Source organism: Pongo abelii, chromosome 11, assembly GCF_028885655.2.
Source record: "Pongo abelii isolate AG06213 chromosome 11, NHGRI_mPonAbe1-v2.0_pri, whole genome shotgun sequence".
Taxonomy (NCBI): Eukaryota; Metazoa; Chordata; class Mammalia; order Primates; family Hominidae; genus Pongo; species Pongo abelii.
This window is the reverse complement of record NC_071996.2, coordinates 121,172,232-121,183,765: the sequence shown is the minus strand read 5'-3', so window position 1 is coordinate 121,183,765 and position 11,534 is coordinate 121,172,232. Positions and strand designations below refer to the sequence as shown.

The following is an 11,534-nucleotide window of genomic DNA, read 5'->3' as shown; positions in this document are numbered from 1 at the left end:
TCTCATTTCCAGTAATGAGAAAAGTGGCTCCTATTATCCCTAGTACAGTTGTCCCTCAGTATCCATGGGGGATTTGTTCCAGAACTCCCTCAGATACCAAAATCCATGGATACTCAAATACCTAATGTAAAACGGTGTAGTATTTTCATGTAACTTACACACATCCTCCTGTAACCTGCACACATCCTCCTGTAACCTCTAGATTACTTGTAATACAAAACATAATGTAAATGCTACATAAATAATTGTCATACTATATTGTTTAGGAAATAATGACAAGAAAAAAAAAGCCTGTACATGTTTGGTACAGTTGTAACCAGCCATTTTTTTCCCCCAATATTTTCAATCCACAGTTGGTTTAATCCACAGAAACCACGAATGTGGTGGGTGACTGTTTTACCTGTTTGTTCCATCTCTCTGTATGTAAGCAGTCTCCATCACCGCAACCCCCCAACTCCCACCCCTTTTGCACAGACACTCTCCTCTCCTTGCATGGAACATATTTATACAAAAACTTTCACGTTTATCTGAAATTCAAATTTAACTGGGCATCCTGTATTTTTATTTGCTAAACCTGTTAGTCCCAGAGGGCCATCCTAACTTCTGTGCTCCCGGCCTTCAGGTGACTGTGCTGCAGCTCACGTTCTCTGCCCAGCCCTGCTTGTGTCCCTTCCTTGGAAGAGGTGTTGATCTCTAGAAAGCACCCCCAAAAAACTTTCCTGTTGCTCATCTCCATTTCAATCAGCTTCCAGGAACTAAACTTGCAACATCAAGCCTCTGCTTTATTATTTCCCTGGTTCTAAGACCCCAGAAGTCCCAACCCACACCCGTGTAAGCCCAGTTCCCAGAGCAGCCTCGATCCTGACCCCAGGGCCTGGGGGTGATTCCAGAGGAGCGCGTTTCAGGGATTACGGGCGCAGGACGCTGGGCCTGCGGGCCTCCAGAGGGCTCCCGCCCACCAGGGGGCAGTCTTCACCTGCGTGTGAGTAGCTCCGGAGGCCCGGGCAGGGGAAGGGGTGGGCGCAGGAAATAGCTCGCTGGGGGAACCCATGCGGGACATACGTGCGTAAGGGCACGTGAGGGCCGTGCCGGCCAGAGCCCTTGCGTGCGTGCACACGCACATGTGTCCAGGTGCCTACGCAGGTGCTTGACCCTGGGCAAGTCGCTCCGTCATGCGAACCTCAGTTTTCTCATCTGTCCGACGAAGGTATCTTTCCATCTCTGACTGTCGGTGTTCTTTATCCACGACTGCTCAGCACATTGGGTCCTCTCTTTAGAGCCATCTCTGTTTATTGAACAGAGGCAGGGATTTCAGGCCATTGAATTGATGCGGGGGGTGAGTGGGAGGAGACAGTGAGGCATGGGGGGTTTTTGTCTTTTGCTCCCCAAAACAATGCTCTTTAATTGGTTTCTAAATATTTGCATTTTTATTTTTTACAAAACTGTATTTCAAAATGATGTGAGTCTTTAAGTCCTATGCAAAGCTACCAGAATCCTTGGTAGTGCTTCCCTACTCATTTGCAGGAATTCGGGCAGAACATTAATTCTTAGAACTGATGGGACTTTCCAACCAGTTGCTTCTCATGCAGAGGCAGAAAAATGAGGGAATCAATAGCCCAGGCCTCAGGGGCAGCCTTCTTGCTTCTCATGCAGAGGCAGAAAAATGAGGGGATCAATAGCCCAGGCCTCAGGGGCAGCCTTCTTGGCCCTTACAGGTCATTTAATTGCTGTGCCTCAGAGTCTCTTCTGTAAAATGGGAATGATAATAGTACCCTAAGTGATAGTATTATTATTAAATATTGGTTGAGTGTTTTCAGCTTTGTCATAATACAGCTCTGTGACCTTGGCCCCTCTCTCAGGACCTTTGTTTCCTCATCAATAACGGGGAATGAAGCACTCATTTTGCGTGGTTGTGATGAACAGGTAGGTTGTTTGTGAAATCACCTGGTGGTACCTAGTAGGTATTAAATACCCATTTCCTTTCTTGGATAAGTATTGCTTCCCAGTCAACACTTATCTTCCCTGTTGCCCTGGCCTCAGCAAGGTGACAGTGATAAGTCAACTGATCCCTTTCGGCAGAGACCTCTCCAGGACATCTGCCTTATATGAAGGAGAGTGTAGGTGTTCAGGAAGCTTGGGGGAGATTGATTTACTTCCTGGAGGGCTTTTTGTTAGCCCTGAAATGTCACCATGTGGTTTGCTGCTTCCTCTACCTGTGGGTGATGGGGTAGGGGTAGAAGGTGGAGGGGGTGCAGGTGTCTTGTTGGGAGCCCCTGGAAGTCACCTCTTTAGAGGGGCTGTCTCTGAGATACGACGATTCATTTTCTGTTATCCTTGTATTTTTGTCTCTACTGCCCCATGTAAACAGCCTGCTCCTTTGGGATCCCTGCTTTGGGAGACTTGCTGCTGCAGGCCAGGGAGTAGGAATTGCTTTCTTTTATTTTTTCTTCCTTTCTGGGAGCCTGAGTTCTTTGAGATGTGAGTGGCTTTGAGGGGAGAGTCCCAGAGGCAGACCACCTTTTTCCCTGGCAATGCCCAGGGTGGGCAGGACCTCAGAGTGGGCTGACAGTGTGATGTGTCTGTGACTAGTTTTCTCTGGCACTGGTTGGCACAGAAGCAGCAGAGCCCCTGGGCTCCTGGGTACCGTGTGGCCTTGCATCAGGTATCTCAGCATAACCAGTGGGGACAAATGGCCAGTGACCACACATGCACCCCTTCCAGTGATGCTGGTGAGAGAGAGGATGGGCGGGTTCCATTAATGACCAGGACCAAATTTGCTGTCTCATGTGGGATGGGGGCTCAGAGATGGATTTAACTTGATTTAAAGAATTTTTTTTTAAATTATATTTTTCATATACCTGAAATTGTGGAGTTTGATTTATAGTTGCTGTTTCTGAATTTTCCGTAGCACCTGCACAGCGTCTTGTATGCAGCGAGCACTCACTAAGCCCTTCTCCTTACCCTGCCAGTCTACCTATTAGACTAGCCCTGGTGTTCAGGACTTAAAGTAATGGGCCAGCTAGGAGCCTCCAGGGCTGGGTCTCTAGACTGCAGGTGCCATGAGATGGGTACTCCCAACAGTCCAGCCTCAGACACATTGCTCTGCTTGACAAAGCTTTGCCATTCCCATGAGTGGCAGCACCCATGAGAGGTAGCACCAAGAGCTACCATGTCTTGAGAGCTTCTGATCTGCTGGCATGGTGTGAAGCCCTTAGCATGGTATCTCATTAGTTTTCACAGCAGCTCTATAAAGTCCAGACTATATTGTCTCTATTTTGCAGATGAGAAAACTGAGGCTTGGAAAGATGGCAGAGCCAGAATACTATCCCAGGTGGTTGGACACCAGAGTCACTCGTTTTAAGCACTTAGGACAAGTGACTGATGGACTGACTGAATAAAGAAGGACAGGAATAATAAAGTTGTCAAATTGGGGAATGGTAAGACAGGATGTATTTATTTCCTGCCTTTGACACCTGTCTTCAGTGACCCTTTCCCTCCCTTTTCCCCTTAGACCCCACCCAGAGAGGCTGATTTCCAGTCTGTGGGGTCCAAGGGGGAGTGAGGGTCCCCTGTCTGTGCCTTCTGGACCCTCTGGGAGCTCTTGGCTCTGACTCTGGGCTGGGAGGCTGGAGCCCTATTGCCTTTTCTATCAGGGATGGACAGAGACATTCTTTTTCATTTTCTTTCACCAATGCCATTTTGTTAAATCAGAAATCCTTGAGGAGTGAAGTCACATTTTCCATGCCCCTGAAAGCTCTGGAGAGCTGATGAGTGTTATTGTAACCAGAGGAGACTGGGGACAAAGGAAGCTTATAATTTTGTAAACGAGGCTTGGGAGTGCCCTGCCTGCAATGGCTTTCCAGGGGCAGAGGCAGAATTCGGAAAAACCAGAGGCAAGAGGAATGGCAGGACTGACCAGCCTTGAGCCTTGCACCCAGGCAGAGACCCTCCTGCCCCCTTCTGTAGTTACTGTTTCCCAGCCTTCCCTGGGGAAGGAAGTTGGCTTGCTGAAGCGGCAAGATCTCTGTGCTTGGAATGAAGCACCTGGGGTCCCAGTGCCGGCTCATTCACCTCAGTTTCCTTATCTGCAAAATGGGCTGGTGAAGGATCTTCCCCAAAGAGTCTGCCCTCAGCCTGGCGATGGGGCTGTGTTTTATAGAGAAGGAAACTGAGGCATGTGTTTTTCAGATAGGAAGTGGCAGAACCGGGATTTAGATCCCGGCAGTCTTACTCCTGAGTGGGAACTCCCACCCCTTGCTCCACAGCGCTTAGGCTCACCGGAGGCCAAATCATGTGAGACAAATGTGACCCGCGTGCTGCCACTTGGGGTCAGCCCTCTTTGCCCCAGCCTGGAGGGACAGAGGCTTCCGCTGGAAGGTTAGGCTCTTAGGTCTCTTCAAACCTTAACATTCTTGGACCTTCTCCTAGTGGCCAGACTCTGTGACCTACTGCGTGGGAGGCAAGTTTGGGGACAGGTGGCCCATTTCAGCCCCTCTCAAATGAGGTCCAAGCAGGTGGCTGTTGCTTCCTCTTGCTGGCCATGGCTTCTCACTAGGCTTGCACAAAAATAGAGAGAAGACCAAATAAAGCTCCTTTGAGGACAAATGTCTTGGACAGGGCTGGGGGTAGGGATCCAAAGATGGACAGAACCAACCCCCAACCCTTGCAGGGCTCCAAGCCTGCCTGCTCCCAGGCTGCAGGTCTTCTGTGCAGGCTGGGGTTGGGTGTTCAGGGCTGAGGGGGGCAGGCATGTGAGTGGTTTGGGGGAAAGGGCTGGGTGGAGGGGAATGGGTCGTTCACACTCAGCCTGGGTCTGTCACTGAGCATGCGCTCCCTTGTCCCTACAATTCTGGCCCTAGTTATCCTACTTCTTTAGCCCCGAAGCCCTAAAGCTGCCCCCTCCAGCAGGTGGCCGAGATTTCCCAGGTGGACTCGGGGGTCCTCCTCACCCAGGCCAAGCTGCCCATGAGGAGCCGAAGGGTGATGAGGATCTGCCTGTTTCCTCCGTGAGAGTTCCTCTCTCACTGGCACGGGCATTGCCCTCCTCAACTTGTGAATGGAAACCCATTCCAAGGGGTATCTGACTTTGCCCAGGTGGGTTCGAGATCCCCTACTCAGGCCGCCTTCATCTCCCCTCCAAAAGCACAGGCTCACTCGCAAAGCTCATCTCAGCAGGTTCTCCTCACAACCATGGCTACACTCTCCTCTCCCTGCTGCCTTCTCTCTGTGTGTATGTCTCAGTGTCTCTGTCTCTCCGTGTCTCTGTGTCTCAGTGTCCCTGGCTCTCAGTATCTCTCTCATGTTGTCTCTGTCTCTCAGTGTCTCTGTGTGTCTCAGTATTTCTGTCTCTCAGTGTCTCTCTCTGTCTCAGTCTCTGTCCCTCTCAATCTCCCTCTCAGCGTGTCTCTGTATGTGTCTCTCAGTGTCTCTCTGCATCGCTCTCTGTGTCTCTCTCTCTGTGTGTCTCTCTTGATGTGTGTCTCTCTTGCTCTGTTTCTCTCTCGGTCTCTCTCTCTCTCTTCCCCTCCCCTCCCTCTCTAATTTAACAGGACTTGTCTCAGTGTGAGGGAAGCATCTAATTAGTCTTAGAGGTCCTTCTGTCCAGAATTTCTAAAGCTGTGCTCATGACAAATATCCCAGGCTTGAATGGGACATTTGGGAAACTCTGGGCCAAGAAGAGCAGCGCAGAGCCACCCAGAAGATGGCTGTATAAAATGAAGTTACAATAGTGCCTTACCCAGAGGATTTGAGATAAACCACTTAGAACAGAATTCATGTGTGGAGGCCAATACAAAACATCACCAAAGTTAAGCTGCTTTCCCTCTCCTCCTCACTGTAGGCTGCTCAAAGCCTCTACTATGCTAAGGAGAACAGAGAGCTCCAGGAGGGTTGGTAGAGTTGCAGCCTTTCCCAGGATTATTTGTCCAGTGAAACCTCTTGCCATGGAGCATCTAGTGGAGTCAGAGTTCCTCAAATCATAGTTGGGAAATATTGCTAATCCAAGCCCCTTATTACAAAGGGAAGTGGAAGCCTCCCTCCCCAAGTCCCTAGAGCCAGCTGGGGTGCACAATCAGGAGGCTGGGCTCCAGCTGGGGGAGCAGCTGAACTTGGCTCCAGGATAGCACCCACAGGCCTCCTGTGGTGCTCCCAGGAGCCTTGGCAGTGTCCCTCTAGGGAGTGTCAAAAGCCCTGGGAGGCATGGGGTGTGCACGCCTTGTAAAAATGACCCTGCTGTGGATGCCCGGGCTTGTGCCCACAAAGATGGGTTGCCAGAAGCCCGTGAGAGTGGATGTTGGGGGGAGGGGTGGCTAGACCCTCCCTTCCTTGTGTTTCTGTAGGTGAATCCTCTCTGCTTCAGGGAAGGACTGATAGGGCTCTCAGAATTGTGTACCCTCCCGGCCCCCAGTCTGGAATCTGGAAGCTGGACTCTCTCCCTCCTAGGTCTATATCATAATCTTTTTGGTGTTGATCTCTCTAGGGAAGATGATGCCTGCTTACCACCCCCTCTTAAATTCCTCTTCTGCCTTCTTTGGAAGGTCCTGGTAATACTCTAGCTGCCATCACCTCAATTATAACTTCTGAGTACCATTAATCCCCTCTCCTGGCAGCTATGACCTGGTTAGAGTCTTATTAGGTTCCCAAGGATAATAAGGTTATCAGCATTTTTTTGCCCCTTTTCTTCTCCCAGAATAGCTGGTCTTCTAAAGATGCTGTTCTCGGCTGGGTGCCGTGGCTCACGCCTGTAATCCCAGCACTTTGGGAGGCCAAGACGGGCGGATCATGAGGTCAGGAGATCGAGACCATCCTGGCTAACACGGTGAAACCCCGTCTCTACTAAAAATACAAAAAATTGGCCGGGTGTGGTGGTGGGCGCCTGTAGTCCCAGCTGCTCGGGAGGCTGAGGCAGGAGAATGGTGTGAACCTGGGAGGCGGAGCTTGCAGTGAACCGAGATCGCACCACTGCACTCCAGCCTGGGACAGAGCGAGACTCCGTCTCAGAAAAAAAAAAAAAAGAAAGAAAAGATGCTGTTCTCTTCTTTGCTGCTGCTGCTGCCGCCGCCGCCGCCTCCTCCTCCTCCTCCTCCTCCCCCTCCTCCTCCTCCTCCTCCTCCTCCTCCTCCTCCTCCTCTTCCTTCTTCTCTTCTTCTTCTTCTTTCTCCTCCTTCTCCCCACTCCTCCTCTTCCTCCTCCTTCTCCTCCTTCTCCTCCTTCTCTCCTTCTTTCTTCTTTCTTATTGACAAAGTCTTGTTCTGTCACCCAGGCTGGAGTGCAATGGCATGATCATAGCTCACTGCAGCCTCAAACTCCTGGCCTCTAATGATCCTCCTGCCTTGACCTCCCAAATTGCTGGGATTACAGGTGTGAGCTACTGCCTTCTTAGCTTCTGTTTCTGGGTCACTATAGCTTAGAGCTGGTTTGCTCCAGAACTAGTCCCTGTTGTTGACTTCAAAACTCTTCTAACCAGGGAAGAAGAAACCTGGTGAGGGAGAATATAATCCTCCTACAGTTCATCTTCCAAAGGGGTAGAGTTCCACTGCCCCAGTGTCAGATATCCACTTAGATTTCTGTAGCAGCCCTTCTTTGTCTTGACCAAATGTGCTGACTTGCAGGGTGCTCTCTGTGCCTGACTGGGAGAGCCACTCCCTTCTCATCGCAGCCTGTCCTCTTCACTCACATGGTGTCTCAGCCCACTGGAGAGGGTGGCTGGGTGCTAGTGATAGCCCAAAATTAGGTCTGGAGGGCCCCTGGCATAATGAAGGGGCCTAAGAATACCCAGACTCTGGTGAAGCTGGCAGTTAGGGCAGGCTGTTACGAGCCTCCACTCACCTGTGAGCTGGTATCTGCCTAGTTGTTTGGTCTAGGAGAATGGATGACTCTCATTTTGAGTGCTTGTTGGGGGCAAAAGAAGGGAGGTAGGCTATTTCTTATTGTCTATGCCAGGGCCACAGGAACCTGAGGGGCCAGGCCATACAGAATATAGTTCCATGTATGGGAGGGAAGAGGTAATGGTACCATGGCATTGCAGGTCCCTGTCCCTGTCCCACCTTCAGAGCCCTTGGGAGTTCTTTGGCTGCTCTGTGACTCAGGGGTCCCGAAGGCCCAGGCTGGCTCTGCACTATGTTCTTGTTGGTTATGCACCAGAACCACTGCACATGTGTCAGATCTGCTCCTATGGCAACGGCCAGGCCTTTGCCCTGTGGAGGCTGCAGGGCACACACAGTCCTGTTTACCACCCATATGTCCTTTCCGGAGTGGATGCCAGCAGCCTGCGGAGGCTGTGGGATCTCACTGGAAAGCCAGGGCTGGGTCCAGGAAAGTGGATTTTCCTCTCCTGAGATGCTTGCATGGGCCTCAGGCCAAGCTCTGCTGAGGGCTGGCGACTGACTGGGAAATGTTCAGCTCCCCTGTCATTGTGGACTCCAGTGGCAGCCTCTGGGGAGGGGAAAATCTGCATGGAGGGCAGTGCAAGCTCGCCTTGCTGATGAGACAGAACAAAAGGGAGGGGGGTGGGTTACTGAAGAGGGGACAGAGGATGTTCCTCAGGGGTAAAAGCGCTGACTAGTGAATCTGACCCAGGAAGAGGAGGAGGCAGAAGGAAGGGGGAAGGAAAAGCGGTGGAGCTATTGGAGGAGCCAAAGGGGGCACAATTGTTCCTCCCCCGAAGGGGAAACCATGGGGAGCAACAGCTGGAACAGGAGTGGAGCTTGGAGGGAGACAGTAATGGAGCTCGATGCTTTGAGATGCAAGATGGCAGTACCAGAAAGGTTGACTCCACTTGGTAAGTGGAGAGGCCTCAGGACAGGCAGAGGAAATTCTCTTTTTGGAGTTTGACTCCATGTCTTGTGGGCTTTCACTGAAGTGCAAACCCATGAGGGCAGAGATTCCTCTCTGTTTTGTTCATTGCTTCAACCCAAGTGCATAAAATAGAAGCCAGCACAGATTAGATTCTTAAAAAAAAAGTTTGTTGAATGATAAATAGTTTGAACACAGGGATATATAAGAAAAGGAATATTATATCTTAGGGCAAGAGCTAAAAGTCCTTTCAGATCTACTTTGGGGCCCTAGAAATGCTTGACAAGGAGTAGTTTGGGGAATATTTAGGGTCATCCCACTGCAGGGAGCAAACTGAGGGAGACTTTTAACTAGGGGAGAGGCAGGCAAGGTAGACTGTGCTGGGGGTGATCCAGGCCAGAAGACAAGGGGTAGGAGGTCTCGGCCAAGGTGAGTGGATAGAGGAACAGGGTATGGAGTCAGGTGTCACACCATGTGGGCTTAGCCTACCTTCTGGGGCTCTGGAGAAGGTGATCTTCAGGAGTTTAGGTGGCCCAGGGATGTCTGTACCCCAGCGGCAGGGCCTCAGAGCAAATCAGGAACAAGAGCAAGGCAAGGGGGCTGGGCATTTGGAGTTGGGTCTCAAGGCAGTTTACCAAGACAGGGCCTCAGGATGGGCCCAAGGCAGGAAGAGGCCAGTGACCATGCACATAGGCCTCGGGGCCTCAGGGCTGCAAGGCCAAAGGGAGCTGTGTCCCAAGGTGGGGGATAAAGCTCCTTTCTTTGGCTTCCTGTAAGGATTCATGCTGGGATTTGTGACCTGGTGAGCTGCAGGTGGGGGTCTGGGGGACCTGTGACTCTATGGTAGGAACAGGAGAGCCTCAGACATTGGGAAGCACACAGGGTCCTCACATTGGGCACATCAGCAGCAGGCATGGCGTGGACAGACACAAAATAAAGAAGTTAGCTGAGTGGACAAGAAAGGCCAAGGAGGGTGACCGTGGAGGTCACAGGCAAAACGGAGGCCTTTGTGTGATGTGAGAAGCAGGCTCTCTTTTCTCTGTAGGACAGACTTGGATTTCTGTGCTCAGCGCAGAACCAGTTCACAATCTTTCCAGGGATGAATAGTCCTTTCTGTGTGACAGAGAGTGCCACCAGCATCAGAGAGTGGCTGGGGAAAGAGATGAAAGAAAGAGGTGACTTGGAGTTAATTGCAGACATGGAGTATTGAACACTTGCAGGGGGAAGCAGGCAGGTGTCATGTTATATTAGGAAAAGAAAGTAAATTTCCTAAGGCCACAAGCATGTTGGTGGCACAGCTGGTCAAGACTTAGGTGGGATATGCTCTCTGCCACCCCACACTGTCCCCCAGGGGCCCACGCAGAAGTTTGGAGAAAAAGAGTCCCTGAAAGGTGGCTGAAGTCAGTGAATAAATAAATTAATGGAAAGGGAATGTGTTTCCTGACCCCAATTTCAGGGAGGGCAGCTGGGGAGAAGCCGGGGGTTTGTACTCAGGAACTGCAGCCTCCAGAAGCCAGGCAAATCTGAGCCTTTCCCCTGCATCTGAGGAAGCCATCATTTTCTCAGTGGTGTGAAGAGCTCTGGCAGCCCCAGAGTGAGGCAGGAAGCCCCACTTCATGGCACTTCCAGAGGGGTCTGATATTTGTTTCTGCGAGACATGGTCCAGCTAAGAGTGACTTGATGATTCAGCATCTCCAGGGTGGGTGAGGTGGGAGGAGGCCAGCCTGGAGGGTGGGTCCTTTTCTGTTGGCCAGTCCCTGACTCTTGGAACTCTCCCTGCAATATCTGAGAGAGCAAGAGCATTTAGTTATTCATTCCACAAGCACTTCCTGGAAACTGACTTTGTGCCACGCATGGGCTGGGAGCTGAGCAAAGAATGGTGAGCAATGGCAGGTGTGGTCTCTGCTCACGTGGAGCTTTGTGTCCAGTGGAAGAGAGAGGGTTACTCAAATAATCACAGACTGGGATGTGTGTTCTAAGGAGATTTTGAAGTCAGGGAGGGTTTCTTTGGACAATAACACCTGTGTTGAGATAGGAAAGGCAATTAGACTTTTTCTAGGTGAGGTAAGGAGGTGTGAGGGAAGACATGAGTTTTCCTCTGGGGGAGCAGCATGGGCTAAGGCCCTGTGGCAGATAGAAGCATGGTGTATTTGACAAAAATCTGAAGAGCAGGGAGGCTTATCAGGAGGTGGCTGGATACTTGGGCAAGGGCCAAGGTTGTGCAGAGTGAGAAGAAGGCTTTATCTTCATCCCAAGAAGCAATGGGAAACCTTTGAGGGCTTTTAAACAATGGTAGTGGAGGGTGGATGTTTAACATGATTAAATATGGACTTTGCAAAGCTCCCTTTGGCTGCTGTATGGAGAACATATTTGAGAACAGAGTGGATTTAAGGAGACCAAATAGGAGGCTGTGTAAATCATCTAGGTGAAGGATGACAATTGCTGAGACCTGTGCAGATGGACAGAGATGCAAATTTGAGAAATACGATAGCAAGTATTTATTTAGTGTTTACTATGTGCCAGGCACTGTCCTGTGGGTTTTACATGGTATATTTAATCCTCACAATATGGTAGATACTATTCTCCTCATTTAAAGATGAGGAAACAGGCATGTGGAGGTTTAGTAATTGGTTGAGCCAGGGTTCAGTCTGGGAGCCCATACTCTTTTTAAAATTTATTTATAAATTTCTTTTAGTAAAGATGGGGTCTCACTGTGTTGCCCAGACTGGTCTTGAACTCCT

General features: G+C 50.5%; 1 long non-coding RNA gene across 1 annotated transcript in view; it reads left to right on the top strand.

The window, feature by feature from the left end:
• The first annotated feature begins 1,052 nt into the window (after positions 1-1,052).
• LOC100936373 (uncharacterized) overlaps positions 1,053-11,534 on the top strand; it is a 512,798-nt gene continuing 502,316 nt past the window's right edge. The window contains exon 1 of the long non-coding RNA XR_002914124.3: positions 1,053-1,207. This is a non-coding gene — a long non-coding RNA (uncharacterized LOC100936373). The remainder of the gene's footprint in view (positions 1,208-11,534) is intronic.